This window comes from Schistocerca nitens, chromosome 10 (assembly GCF_023898315.1).
Source record: "Schistocerca nitens isolate TAMUIC-IGC-003100 chromosome 10, iqSchNite1.1, whole genome shotgun sequence".
Lineage (NCBI taxonomy): Eukaryota > Metazoa > Arthropoda > Insecta > Orthoptera > Acrididae > Schistocerca > Schistocerca nitens.
The window spans coordinates 71,855,778-71,869,404 of NC_064623.1; the positions used below are offsets into that span (position 1 = coordinate 71,855,778).

Consider the following 13,627-nt stretch of genomic DNA (forward strand, 5'->3'; position numbering starts at 1 on the left):
ACAGACCTGAATTTGAGAAAGAGGGTGCAAAGGTTGTGCAAGTGTTCCTTCGTGCTGCGGCCTGTGACAATTATGTCATCCAGGTAATTAATACAATGAGGGATTGTCGATGTGACGTGCTCAAGATAACGCTGGAATATCGCCGGGGCACTGGATATTCCGAAGGCCAACCGCTGATATTGGAAAATGCCAAACGGGGTGTTGACGACCGCCAGCCGTTTGGAGTCCTCATCAAGTGGTATCTGATGATAAGCCTCCGAAAGATCGATTTTCGAAAAATATTGGCCTCCTGCCACGGCGGAGAACAATTCATCAGCACGAGGCAAAGGATAGGTGTCCACCACCAATTGGGAATTAATGGTGGCCTTGAAATCGCCACAAAGACGTAATTTTCCCGAGGGCTTCCTTACAATAACGAGGGGCGAAGCCCACTCACTAGAAGAAATGGGAAGAACGACCCCTAGGGCTGTCAGCCGGTCTAGCTCTTCCTTTACCTGAGGGCGGAGAGCCAAGGGGATCTGCCTCGCGTGGAGAAAACGCGGGCGAGCCGACGCCTTCAACGTTAAGTGAGCTTCAAAATCTGAAACACGCCCCAGGCCCTCCTCAAAGATATCTGGAAAGTCTGAGATCAAAGATTCCAATGATCGATAGGGAACGTCTTCGGAGACCAACTGTATGGTGTCAGCGATAGAAAACCCGAAAGCTTGAAAGGCATCCAGGCCAAAAAGGTTAGCGGAGCTCGCATCACTGACAACAATAAAAGTAATAGGCCGAGTGACTGATTTGTAAGTCACGTCGGTAGTGAATTGACCCAGTAGGGGAATTAACTGTTTACCATAACCGTGTAGACGCCGGTAAACTGACGCCAACGGGGGCGATCCAAGGTCAGAATAAGTTTGTGCATTCAACAACGAAACTGCCGCGCCCGTATCTACTTGCAGTTGTAACCGGGGCGACAGAACCGACACCTCGATAAAGAGTGTGTGTGCCGATGCGTCGGGAGCCTGGCCCGATGAAACTTCCTGAATGTCAACGTCCATGTCCTCTGTACCTGCTTCCTTTGATTCTTTTGAGGCTGAGCGGCAAACTTTCGCAATGTGACCTTTTTTATTACATTTGCGACAAACGGCCCAATGCTGGGGGCACTCTGACCGATCATGATGTATATAGCACAACGCACAGGATGGCAACAGGGGCCGGCGGCCGGAATTCTATTTACGCGCCGTGCGGGAGCGGCCGTAACGGCCGGATTGTACCGCTCGCACGTTGTCCACCCCGGACACAGTGAACGCGGCCGCGCCACCCTGAACCGCCGCGACGTCGCACCACGCTTCCAGCTGTTGACCTGCGGCGTGAGAGACTTCATACGATTGAGCAATGGACAGGACTTCCTCGAGGGAAGGGTTTTCTAACTGCAGTGCCCGTTGCCGGACCTCCCTATCAGGGGTCGAGCGAACAATGACGTCGCGTACCATAACGTGGGCATACGACTCTCGCGACTGCTCCGTGACAAAATGACACTTGCGACTAAGACCGTGCAGGGTAGCGGCCCACGCCCGGTAAGACTGATGGGGCTGTTTCTTGCATTGATAGAACTCGACCCTAGCCGCCACAACATGGGTGCGGCGGCGATAATATGAAGACAGCAATGAACACAGTGCGTCAAAAGACAAGGACGAGGGTTCCTGCAACGGCGCTAGCTGCCGCAAAACTTGATACAGCGAGGGAGAGATCCAAGACAAGAAGAGAGCACGACATACCTCCGCATCGGCAACATGAAACGCCTGGAAATGCTGTCGAAGGCGATGTTCATATGCGTCCCAATCCTCCGCCGTCTCGTCATACGGGTGAAAGGGAGGAGGGAACGGCGCTGGAGCAGACTGCGTGGAGAGCAACGCCGGAAGCACTTGTTTCATGGTGGCCATGAGCTCCGTCTGCTGCTCAATCAAAGCCCGCACTAAATCCTCCATGCCGTGGAGAAGCTGCGAAACCGGAACAACGACGCAACACGTGAAAGAACGACCCTACTAGTCGCCAATTGTGTAATAACACTGTTCACGTTTACGTCGCACTTCACTTGGCGTAGACCGAGACCTAGACTGTTCCCTACGCATGCTCGATGTTAACTCACCGGGCACGGCCCGTGCTGCCTGAGTTGTTGTTGTTGTTGTTGTTACGCCGGCAGAGGTCGCGTCCGAATACTCGCGTGCCCTCTGGTGAACGGGACTCTACTTGCGGCAACTACTGTCCATGACGCACCGTGCTGATGTGCGCCTCCCGCGATCTTTCTGGTGGCTACTGCGCTAATGGTTCGAGCCAAATTAGTGGCAGTTTTCATTTTCTACTTAAAGTCATATTTATGAACAAAAGGAAATGCTAATTAACAAATACTGAAACATAATTTTTTAAAGTTATTATTATTGGTCTACAAAGATCAAGTAAAATTGGCTACTCCCTTGCAAAATGCCCTATTGCTACAGAAAAAAAATTATGCTATAATTCAATTACAAAACCAGGACGCTATGTTTAGGAGTATCTTATTTTAATTAAAAAGGGATAGTTGGAAGAAACTGAAAAGCAAGAAAGAAAAATTTTCAGGGAGATGTAGGATCCCAGAAGACTAGCAAAGGGACTCGAGGAGCTCTTATGAGTACACTGAAAAAATCACAGACACAGTGCAGAAACAACAGTCAAAATTTTACCTACGAAGAATGGACAAAAACTGACTGAGCACAAAGGTCTCTGATTACATCACATTGTTAAAGTCCACTTCTAAGTGGGTAGAAGAGGTCAAAAGAGATGCACGAGAAACTGCTGTTACACTACAGCAGAGCCAAAACAGAGAATAACTGAGAAGCACAGTCAACAGCACAAAATCATTTGAAGAGAAACCACTAAATATGAGGTCCACAAATTACACTGAAGAGGAGAGCGAAAGAAAAAAAGCGAAAGAATGAAGAGGTGATGGAAATAGAGGAAAAGAAAGCTGAGAAGCTCCAAGTTCCACACGGTCCGCAAATAGCCAAATTCAGAATGAAAACAAAACACTGTCAAAACTCTGGAAATAAGATGTTTTATTTTCAATCTGACTGTTTTGTATTTTTGTACCTAATTTTTGTTTATAGTAAATACTGATGTCTTTACACAATTAGTAATTAAAAAGAAAAAGACATTTCATACAAAAATAATTAAAATTTCTATTTGATAATAAATATAGAATTTTAGTTAAAAAAAAAAAAGGTTGCTACTAGCAAGATTTAAACTGGTACTTTTACAATTACGGGACACTTACACTATGTACTCAGCTACCGACAGCTGTGTTGATAAGCTCGAAATGTTTTGTGCATAACAATACTCTGAAATCTCCTAATCTTCAATGGATTTTTTAGTTTTTGTGAGAACTGTCATAGTGATTTAGAAAACATGAAAGGTCACTGAGCTTCAAATTCTATTTGTTTGAAGAAAATTAAAGAGGTTTAGTCCTTAATATCACCTCATCAGATTGATATTCACAAGAAACAATCTTGCACATACTGCTAACTACAATTAATAGACAACAAATTGTCTCAATACACTGACAGATATAGATATTTACATGGACCAGAATTGTTTTAGGGGGGAGTAGACCTTGATCAAACAGATCAAGTTCTCTAAGGGATTCTACAACTGAAGTAACTCTAAATCATTCCATTCCCCTGAAGCAGGCAGCTGTCATGTCCACTGGTGTGCAAAACTTACGGACGAAGGTAACCTTCACACAATGTGTCTCTGCCGAGTAACATAGCTTGATGAAACTTGGACCATACATAGAAAGAACTGATACAGAATAGTACAGACAGTAACTGAAAGAAATATGTAATAAGATGAACAGAAATGACACATTTATTCAGAGACAATAATTACGCCTATGTCACCATGACTTATGACGGTACCCTGAAAATTACAAAAGGCAGAACAAGATTCTTAATAGGGTGTGCAATCATCATGCTCTGCAACTTGCTCCCACGCTGGTAAGGAGTTCTTGTGGGAGGGAGTTCCATTCCTCCACCAGTGCAGTTGACAACTGCCAAATGGCTGTCAGGGTATATGGACATGCTGGAATACATCTCCACATCCCCACCACATCCCTAATGAGCTCGATAGGATTTAGGTCAGGTGGCACCGGCAGGCCAGTCCATTCGCCGCATATCCTCTCGTTCCTATAGCTCCTCAAACTCCCCTGTTTGATGCAGTCGCACATTGTCATCTGTAAAAATGAATCCGGGGCCAAATGCACCCCTGAAAAATGCACGTGGAGAACAATAATGTCTCTCAATGTCAACCAGTAAGTACACTGTGTTCACAGATTTGGTGATCCGTGCACCCATGCAACATTATGCCCCACACACTGTAACACCAGGATCACTAAAATGATGAAGTTTGACAATGTTCCTGGGTGCAGTACATGTTGTCACCTCTCACAATATGAGGGTATGTCTCGAATCACTATTGAGACTGAATATGCTCTCATCTGAGAAAAGCACACGACTTCACTCCTCACTGGTCCAGTCTCTATATTCTCGGCACCATTGCAAATGGTGCTACCGACATGCCAGTATCAGTGGAACACCACTTATTAGTTGCTGGGCAAAGAGACAATGCCCACACTATCACCATCCCACTGTGGGTCATGTGACTGTGTGCCTTGCAGTCCTGTTAAATGTGGTTCCCTTCTCACCCACTGCTCAATGTAGCGGTCATCTGCTGCTGTAGTCGACTGTGGTCGGCCACCTCCTCTCCTTCACGCAGCAGTGACTGTGGTTCAAAATGCTTCCCGTGCGTGCTATACAATGCTTCGAGCAATACCAAACTCCTGGGCTACGCTTGTCACATGCCATCCTCCTTCCAGTTTCGCAATGATACTCCCCCCTGTGTGAAGTCATTCAAATTTTATTTCTGAACCAAGCTGTAATTAAGAACACCACCACAGTGCACTGTACCACTCGCTAAGTGACATGCGCAGTCTTTTCCAATTCCTTCAGCTGCCTCGCATTGTGGAGCCAGCCTCATTTGGCGCCACAGCACGGTGACCTAACACCGTGTAAAGTGCAGCGTTCTCTGCTCGATTGAGAACTGTCTGGCGACATGCTCCAACACTTCCATTCACTTCCACTGAGTGGTTAATATGTTACATTACTTTATCTAATTCATTCATAAGTTTTGCACAGGAGTGTATTACGGTCTGCACACTGTCAACTAATGATAACATATAGTTGAGTACAAAAGTTAGTTCTATTTGTAATTACTTTCCCAGTCTTTTACTACTCCCATTTCCCTTTCTTTTCAAGCAGGGACAGGCTAAGAAGACAAAGCCATCAACAAACCTATTTCCATGGCCTGGGGCTGAAAATTATGACAAAGAAATTTCATTACACGACAGTCGCTATGTTCCCCATATTCAATATACTGTCTGAATAAATATATGCAACACATTACCTGATACAAAACCACAGAGCCTTTTATAATCTTTCCTCATTACTAAAACTCTTAAACGACAAAAAAGTTTATGGATTTGTGGAAACAGTGATGGAAAATAGCCAGAAAAACATTTGACTTTCAAGTGTTAAAAGTAATGTGAAAAAGAGGGGGGGGGGGGGGGATGAAAGGAAGATGAAGTAGGCATAAATAGAAACTCAAATTATATTGGGCCTACCAATACATGTAAGTGGATTCCACTAACGTACAATAACAAAGGAAGAGAGTGACAAACAATGCACCAGAAATGACTTCCCAATACCTGGCGATTCACTGACACACATAAGCTTTTGGCCACAGCCTTCGTCAGAAAAAGAAACATACACCATTCATTCACACAAACAAGCACACCTCACACACACATGACCACCAACTCCAGCAGCTCAGACCATAAATGAATGGAAGCAGCATCTGGAGGGGGTGAGAAGTGGGAGAGATAGCAGTGTACAGGTGGGGGGGGGGGGGGGGAGAGGGGCACTGTCTGGCAGTGTGTGCAGGGACTAGTATGCCAACAGGTGCAGTATCAGGAGGTTCTGGGGCAGGGAAGTGGGGAAAAGCGAGAAAGCAGAGGAGCGAGGAAATACGGGTGGGTGTGTTGGCAGAGGGCATCATGCAAAGAGGGTTGAAGACGAGAATGGGGAGGAGGTGACACGACAAGGCAGGTGGAAACTGTTGGGTGGAGGGTGTGGGGACATTATGTTACCACAGATTGAGGCAGAGATAATTACAGGAGTGGAGAATGTCTTTTAAGGATAACTCCCATCATAATAGCTGGTGGTGGAGGGGAGGATCTAGATGGCTCGGGTAGTCAAACAGTCATGGAAATCAACCATGTAATGTTCAGCTGCATGTTGTCCCATAGGGTGATCTACTTTCCTTTTGGCCAGTTTGGGGGTGGCCCTTCATCCTGGTGGACAGCTCGTTGGTAGTCATTCATACCAAACAAAGCTGGTATATGACATGGCTGCTTTCATATGTGATGCTTCAATGGGGTAAGATAAGCCTGTGACAGGACTGGAATTAGAAGTGCTGGGTGGGTGCATTCGACAGGTCTTGCACCTGGGTCCTGCAAAGGGATATCATTCCTGTGGCAAGGAACTGGGATTGGAAATGGCACAGGAAAAGACTAGGATGTAATGGAAGTTGGATAGGCTATGGAACACCAATGTTGGAGGGATGGGAAGGATCTTGGGTAAGATGTCCCTCATATCAGGAAATGATGATAGATAATCAAAATCCTGACAAAGTATGTGGTTCATTTGTTCCAGTCCTGGGTGATGCAGGAGGCACACTCTTGTGGCTGGTTCTTGGTGACTGGAGGAGGACTGGAGGTGTGAGGGAAATGGCACAGGAGATCCGTTTGCGGACTAGGTCTGAGGCATTGTGCCTATCTGTGAAGGCCTTGGTGAAACCCTCAGTATACTGGGCAAGGGAATTCTTGTCACTGCAGATACGCCATCTCCATTTGGCCAGGATGTATCTACATGTACATCAATATAGATATTCCACAAACCACATTACAGTGTGTGGCAGAGAGTACCCTGCCACACTGCTAGTCATTTACTTTTCTGTTCCAGTCGGAAGTAGAGTGAGGGAAAAACGACTGCCTATACGTCTGTGTATGAGCCCTAATTTCTCATATCTTATCCTCATGATCCTTACACACATGTATGTTGGTGACAGGAGAATTGTTTGCCAGTCAGCTTCAAATGATGGTTCTCTAAATTTTCTCAATAGTGTTCCTCTAACAGAATGTAGCCTTTCGCCTGGCATTCCCATTTGAGTTCCCGAAGCATTTCCGTAACACTTGCGTGTTGTTCTAACCTACCTGTAACAAATCTAGCAGCGTGCCTCTGACCTGCTTCTTTGTCTTCCTTTAATCTGACCTGGTGTGGATCTTACACACTCGGTGAACCACACTTTCCCAAAATTCTCCCAATGAACTGAAGTCAGCCATTCACCTTCCCTACCACAGCCCTCACACGGGGTGGATATTTGGTGTGAAAGAGAGATAGCTGTCGAAATCTGTGGCACAGCCATGGGCACCCACATGGCCCCTACTATGCCAACCTATTTATGGGCCATCTAGAGACATTCCTAGCCTCCCAAAATGCCAAACCTCTAGTCTGGTCCCAGGTTAGTTGATGACATCTTCATGGTCAGGACTCAGGTCCAAGACACACTATTTTCATTCCTTCACTACCTCGAAAACTTCTCTCCCATTCACTTCACGTGGTCCTCCTCAACCCAGCACGACACCTTCCTAGACATTGAGCACCTTCTTTCTAATGACTCCATCCACACCTCTGCCCATATGAAACACACAAACAACCAAGAGTACTGCATTTTGATAGCTGTTATCCCTTCCATACCTATACAGCCTGGCTGCTGTGATAAGAACTCCCTTGCCCAGTTTGCTGAGGGTCTCCCCAAGACTTTCACACTTCACATATAGAAACTATCCCGCAGACCCAATCCAAAATCAGACCTCCCTCAATTCTTCCACCACCTCCAAGAACCATCCACAAAGGAGTGCTCCCTTTGTCACACAATATTACTCTGGACTGGAAAAATAGAACCACATCCTTCACCAGGATTTTGATTACCTGATATCAAGCGATGACAAAAGATACTTGCCACCCATTCTAAACTGGTGTTCCATAGCCCACCCAACATCCACAACATCCTAGTCCACCCCTATGCCATTCCCAATCCCAACCCCAACCCCAACCCTTTGCCACAAGGATCATATCCCTGTGGAAGACCCAGGTACAAGACCTGCCCAATTCATCCACACAGCACTTTCTATTCCAGTTCTGTCACCAGCTTATCCTACACCATCAGAAGCTGAGCCACCTCTGAAAGCAGTCATGTCATATAACAGCTCGGCTGCAATCGTTGCACAGGTTTTCATGTTGGTATAACTATCAACAGGCTGTCCACCAGGAAGAACAGGCACCGCAAAACAGTGGCCAGGAGCAAAGTGGACCACCTTGTGGCACAACATGCAGCTGAACATAACATGGTAAATTTCAATAGTTGCTTGGCTACCCAAGCTATCTGGATCCTCCCCTCCACCACCAGATTTTATGAACTGCACAAAAGAGATTTATTCTTATGAGACAGTCTTTGGTCCCCACTCATCTTTGCCCACTCCTCTGATTTTTCACTCCATTTTCCCCACTTCCCTGCCCCACAACCTCCTGTCACTGCACCTGCTGGCATTCTAGTCCCTGAGCACTCTGCCAAACAGTGCCCCTACCCCCAACCAACCCATTCACTGCTGCCCCTTCCACTTCCCCACGCCTCCAGATTGCTACTTCCATTACCTGTGACGGCTGCATTCCTGTCCAAGCTGCTGCAGTTGGGGCTATGTGTGTGTGAGGTGTGCTTGTTTGTGTGAATGAATGGTGTGTTTTTCTTTTGCTGACGAAGTCTGCGGACGAAAGCTTATGTGTGTATGTGGGGCTATGTGCTTGTGAGGTGTGATTGTTTGTATGAATGAATGGTGTGTTTTTCTTTTGCTGATGAAGTCTGCGGCCGAAAGCTTATGTGTGGGTCTTAATTGTGCATCTCTGCAACTTATCATGTCATCTTTCCACAATGTAGTAATCTATATTTTCCTTATTTCTTGTTAGTCCAGTAATCTATCTTTTCCTACATTTCTGATATTCCAACTGGGAATTTCCATTGTTCAAATGTTAAAATAGATATCCCTGGGTGGATAAGTATGCATCAATTAGATGATCACTTCAAAAATGGGCAGACAACAAAATAACATGGATTTCCGCAGGAAAATTGCAATGATAACTATAAAAGTGTTTCCATTGTTGTGAGGACAAATTCATACATCTTAAATGGAGTGCAAAATCAGATCTGTATGCAAAAAATGTGTATGTGGCATAAGAGTTAACTGTAAGTGGTATCCTGCACAGAAGATTGGTGAGCAAAAAGTTACTGGAATATAAAACAATGGAAAATACAAGATGGAATAATGACAGTATTATGAAAAGGATACATTGCTACTCACCATACACAGGAGATACTGAGTTGCAGAGACACACCCAGAAATATTGCTTTAAGGGTGGCATTTGGCCAAAAGGCCGCCTTGTAATGTAGAACACACACACACACACACACACACACACTCACACTCACACTCACACTCACACTCACACTCACACTCTCTTCACAAGCACGATATACACACGTGTGACCAGTGTTTCTGACCACTGAGGTCAGACTGCAAGCAACTGCACTTGATAGATGAAGTAACCATGCGTTGGTAGTGGGCGGTAAGCAGGAGGCTGGGGTGGGGAGAGGGAGGGATAGTAGGGTAGGGGTGGCGACGACACAGTGCTGATTGAGGGAGCATTCAAGGATGTGGTGGCAACAGCATATGACTGCTGGGTGCAGTTGCAAGGTTTGAGAGAAGGGAAAATGGAAAAGGAGAGCAGTAGAGGAGGATAAAAAGACTAGTGGGTGTGTTGGAGGAACAGAAGGCCATATAGTGCTGGAGGGGGAGAAGGAAAAGGGATAGCTGAGTGAAGGACAGGGACTAGTGAAGGCATAGGCCAAAGGGGGGCGGGGGGGGGGGGGGATGTGGGATATGTTGCGGGGAGAGTTCCAACCTGCTGAACACAGAAAAGCTGGTGTTGCTACGAAGGATCCAGATGGCACAGGCTGCAATGTATCTTATGTTCCTGTAACCTACCTTCCACACTCCCCCCTCCCACCCCCCCTTGCCCCATAGTCCCTGTTGTTCACCCACCTATCCCATTCCTTGCTCCCACTCTAGCACTACAGAGCCTTCTATCCCTCCAACACACACACACACACACACACACACACACACACACACACACACACACTAGCCTGTCTTCTGTCCCCAACATGTCACTGTATATTCCCACAAGCATCACTATACCCTCCCCACCTCACCCCTTACATTCACCACTCAAAGTGCTTCACCTAGCAGGTACAGTTGCTCAACAGTCCAGCATCAGTGACCCGAGACAGTGGTCATGTGTGTACAAGTTGTGCTTGCATGAATGTGCGTTTAGTTTCTATGGTAGAAGAAGCCCTTTTGGCCAAGGGCTCACATGTACAGCAGTCTCCTTGTGTGCCTGTCTGCGACTCGGTATCTCCTTATATGGTGAGTATCAATCTATCCTTTTCATAATACAATCAGTGGAATATAAAGTAAGATAGAATTTTGGTTTATTAATGAAGAACACTAATCTGAAAATTGCTGTGAAGAGCTGAGGCAAAATAATTTTATCTGTGTATAGAATTCCAGGCGTGGAAATAATGGAACCACTTTCATCGAAATTCCAGTGACTGTTGCAGAAACTTAAAAAATAAGCCAATGAAAGAATCATAATAGCTGCTGACTTCAACACAGATTCAGCTACTGAAGTCAATAGCTCGGCAAAATTCTTTGACTATTCAAAAATTGGGTTTTTATGCTAATTTCACTGATTTTACTCAAGTAAACAAACCATCAGTGAGTGACCAACAATGGAACCTTGCTTTAAAAAGAAAAAAAGCCAACACCATATGGCAGTTTTATGCAAAAAAAAAAAAAGAAATAATTCCATCACAGATAAAATAACAGAGTGGACTACAGAACACAGTACAGTATTTGAAATTTATTCTAAGTTCTTGGAAAAATTCGAGCTCACTTTTTAATGATGCTTCCCCTCTCACTGTACTGCATAAAGAAGTAGCAAATGAAGTAAAGAGGGTTGCTGAAGGAATAAAAACATTTACTGTTAGAAAAGACAGCTACACAGAGAACGAAAACACAGCTTAAGTCCCAACTTTGTTGTCTATATGAAAGTTACAAAAATATTTTTACAAAGGCACAAAAGAACTGGCAAATAATACATTTATTTTGGGTAGTGAGAACAAATCAAAGACTTTTTAAAATCCTGCTCAGATTTCAGCACTTTTTAATGAATCAAATGTAAAAAATCAAATATGAATGCACAAGATTAAACAGATAAGGTTAATTTCTTTGGCACTGAGCAATTTTCTTTCAGGAAATTCAGCAAAACTATTGCAAAAGATATAAATAATATGATACTATCACCAAAAAGACAGATCAGCAGGTGGGATGGAATAATAACTAAAGTATTACACACAGCCTCTAAAATAATCTGCACAGCCACTATCCACAATAGTTAATAAGTCTTTAATGTCATTTTATAGATCCTCTGAATTATGCAATAGTTGAATCAATACTCAAAAAAAGCACAAAAGAATTTATGAGAAACTATAACCCAATATCTCTTCTTCCACCACTATCAAAAATATTTGGAAAGGTTCTCACAATATAAACTCAAAGTTTCACACAAAAATTAAAAAAAAATTCAAAATATCAGTATGGGTTTCAAAAAGGCAATAGCACAATAGCTGCTATCAACCAATTTGTAGCTCCTCTCGAGACAACTTCCTACATGGCACAAAAAATTCTAGTGACCTACTGACAGCCTTGGTAGTGTGAACCACTGCTTGCTACTCTCTAAACTTGAAAAAATAAGGCATTAGGGGCACTCTATTAGAACAGTTTAGGTCCCACCTAACCAACTGAAGACAAAAAGTGGTTATAACATCAGGGAGAGGGAACTGTGGTGCAGAATGCAAAACCATTTCATTTCACAAAGAATTCCTTAAATCTCAGTTTTAGCTCCCATTTTCTTTCTTAATATTGACTGTCACACAGTTTTATTAGCAAATGATGAATCTGAAATCACTGTCACTAACAGTATGTATTAAAGTCCCCAAACTATCTTAAATACTCGAGAAAAATTGGGTAACAATTTTAATCTAAATTGCTTAAAATTAAACACTGAAAAACTAAGTTAACGCAGTTTAAAACAAACCAAGTCAAGTTAAATGATGTTCAAATTCACCACAAAAACCACAATTTAAAAAACTAAACTGCCCGAACAGGTCATGAAGACCCTACAGTACCGATCGGATGCCATGTCATCCTCTGCCCACAGGCGTCACTGGATGCGGATATGGAGGGACATGTGGTCAGCATACCACTCTCCCGGCCATGTGTCAGTTTATGAGATCCAAGTGCTAACCCAACCCTACAGAGCATAACTTCGGTGAGCTGATGGGAACTCGTGTTATCACTGCGGCAAGGCCATTACAAAAACCAAGAAGCAAAATGGTCATAAAATTCCTAAGAATGCACCTGGATAAAAATATGTCACAGGCTTCGCATATACAACTCTTCAAAAATAAATTAAATAGCCTAGCATTTGTAATGATGATGGTATACAATACTACCAGCAAGAACATAAGGAAAGGACACCCATAAAGTTCAAGATGGGCAGCTCATTTTGTATTATCATGAAATAGGGGAGTGTGTGTCATGGATATGATACAGGAATTTGGGTGTCAATTGTTAAAAATAAGGAATTTTTCACTGTGGCAACATCTTTTCACTAAAGATCAATCACCAACTTTATCTTCCAAATGTGAAAATAGTTTGTTGACAACAACCTACTTAGGGAGAAATGTTCATCCTAATGAAATAAGAGAAATCAGAGCTTGCAGAGAAAAATGTACATATTCATTTTTCCTGCACACTGTTCGAGAGCAGGACACTAGAGAAATAGTATGAAAGTGGTTTGATAAATCCTCTGCCAGGCACATGAGTGTCAGTTGCCAAGTAGTCATGTAAATGTAAGTAATATATCACATTATAAGATGTGGAATTAAACTTTGGCATAGCTCAAACAATATGTCTGTAATATTAAGACTTAAAAAAAAAAAAAAAAAAACATTATCAGAAATATCCACAACATGAAGTGAAGAAAACTGATTTGTGCACTTTTTAAAAAATCCAAGTGTATTAAGGGTTCCATCACAGTACATCTGCAATCTTATTACCTTTGTACACAGTAAGCGAAATTTATTTGTAGTGAACCAATTTCAACTTGTATATGATGCCAGGAATCAAATCGTATTCTTCGTAGATCATTTTGCATCTAAACTTTTTAGCCACAGGATACAGTGTTGTTAATGGCAGACCATAACACACAAATGAAAGAATAAGTTAAATGCACTGCTCTGTTCTCAAATGCTGACAGAA

At 43.6% G+C, this 13,627-nt stretch overlaps 1 protein-coding gene across 5 annotated transcripts in view; it reads right to left on the minus strand.

Moving 5' to 3' along the window:
* The window catches only part of LOC126210164 (uncharacterized), a 136,834-nt gene that overhangs the window by 74,894 nt on the left and 48,313 nt on the right, over positions 1 to 13,627 (minus strand). The gene's annotated exons all lie outside the window — the stretch shown is intronic.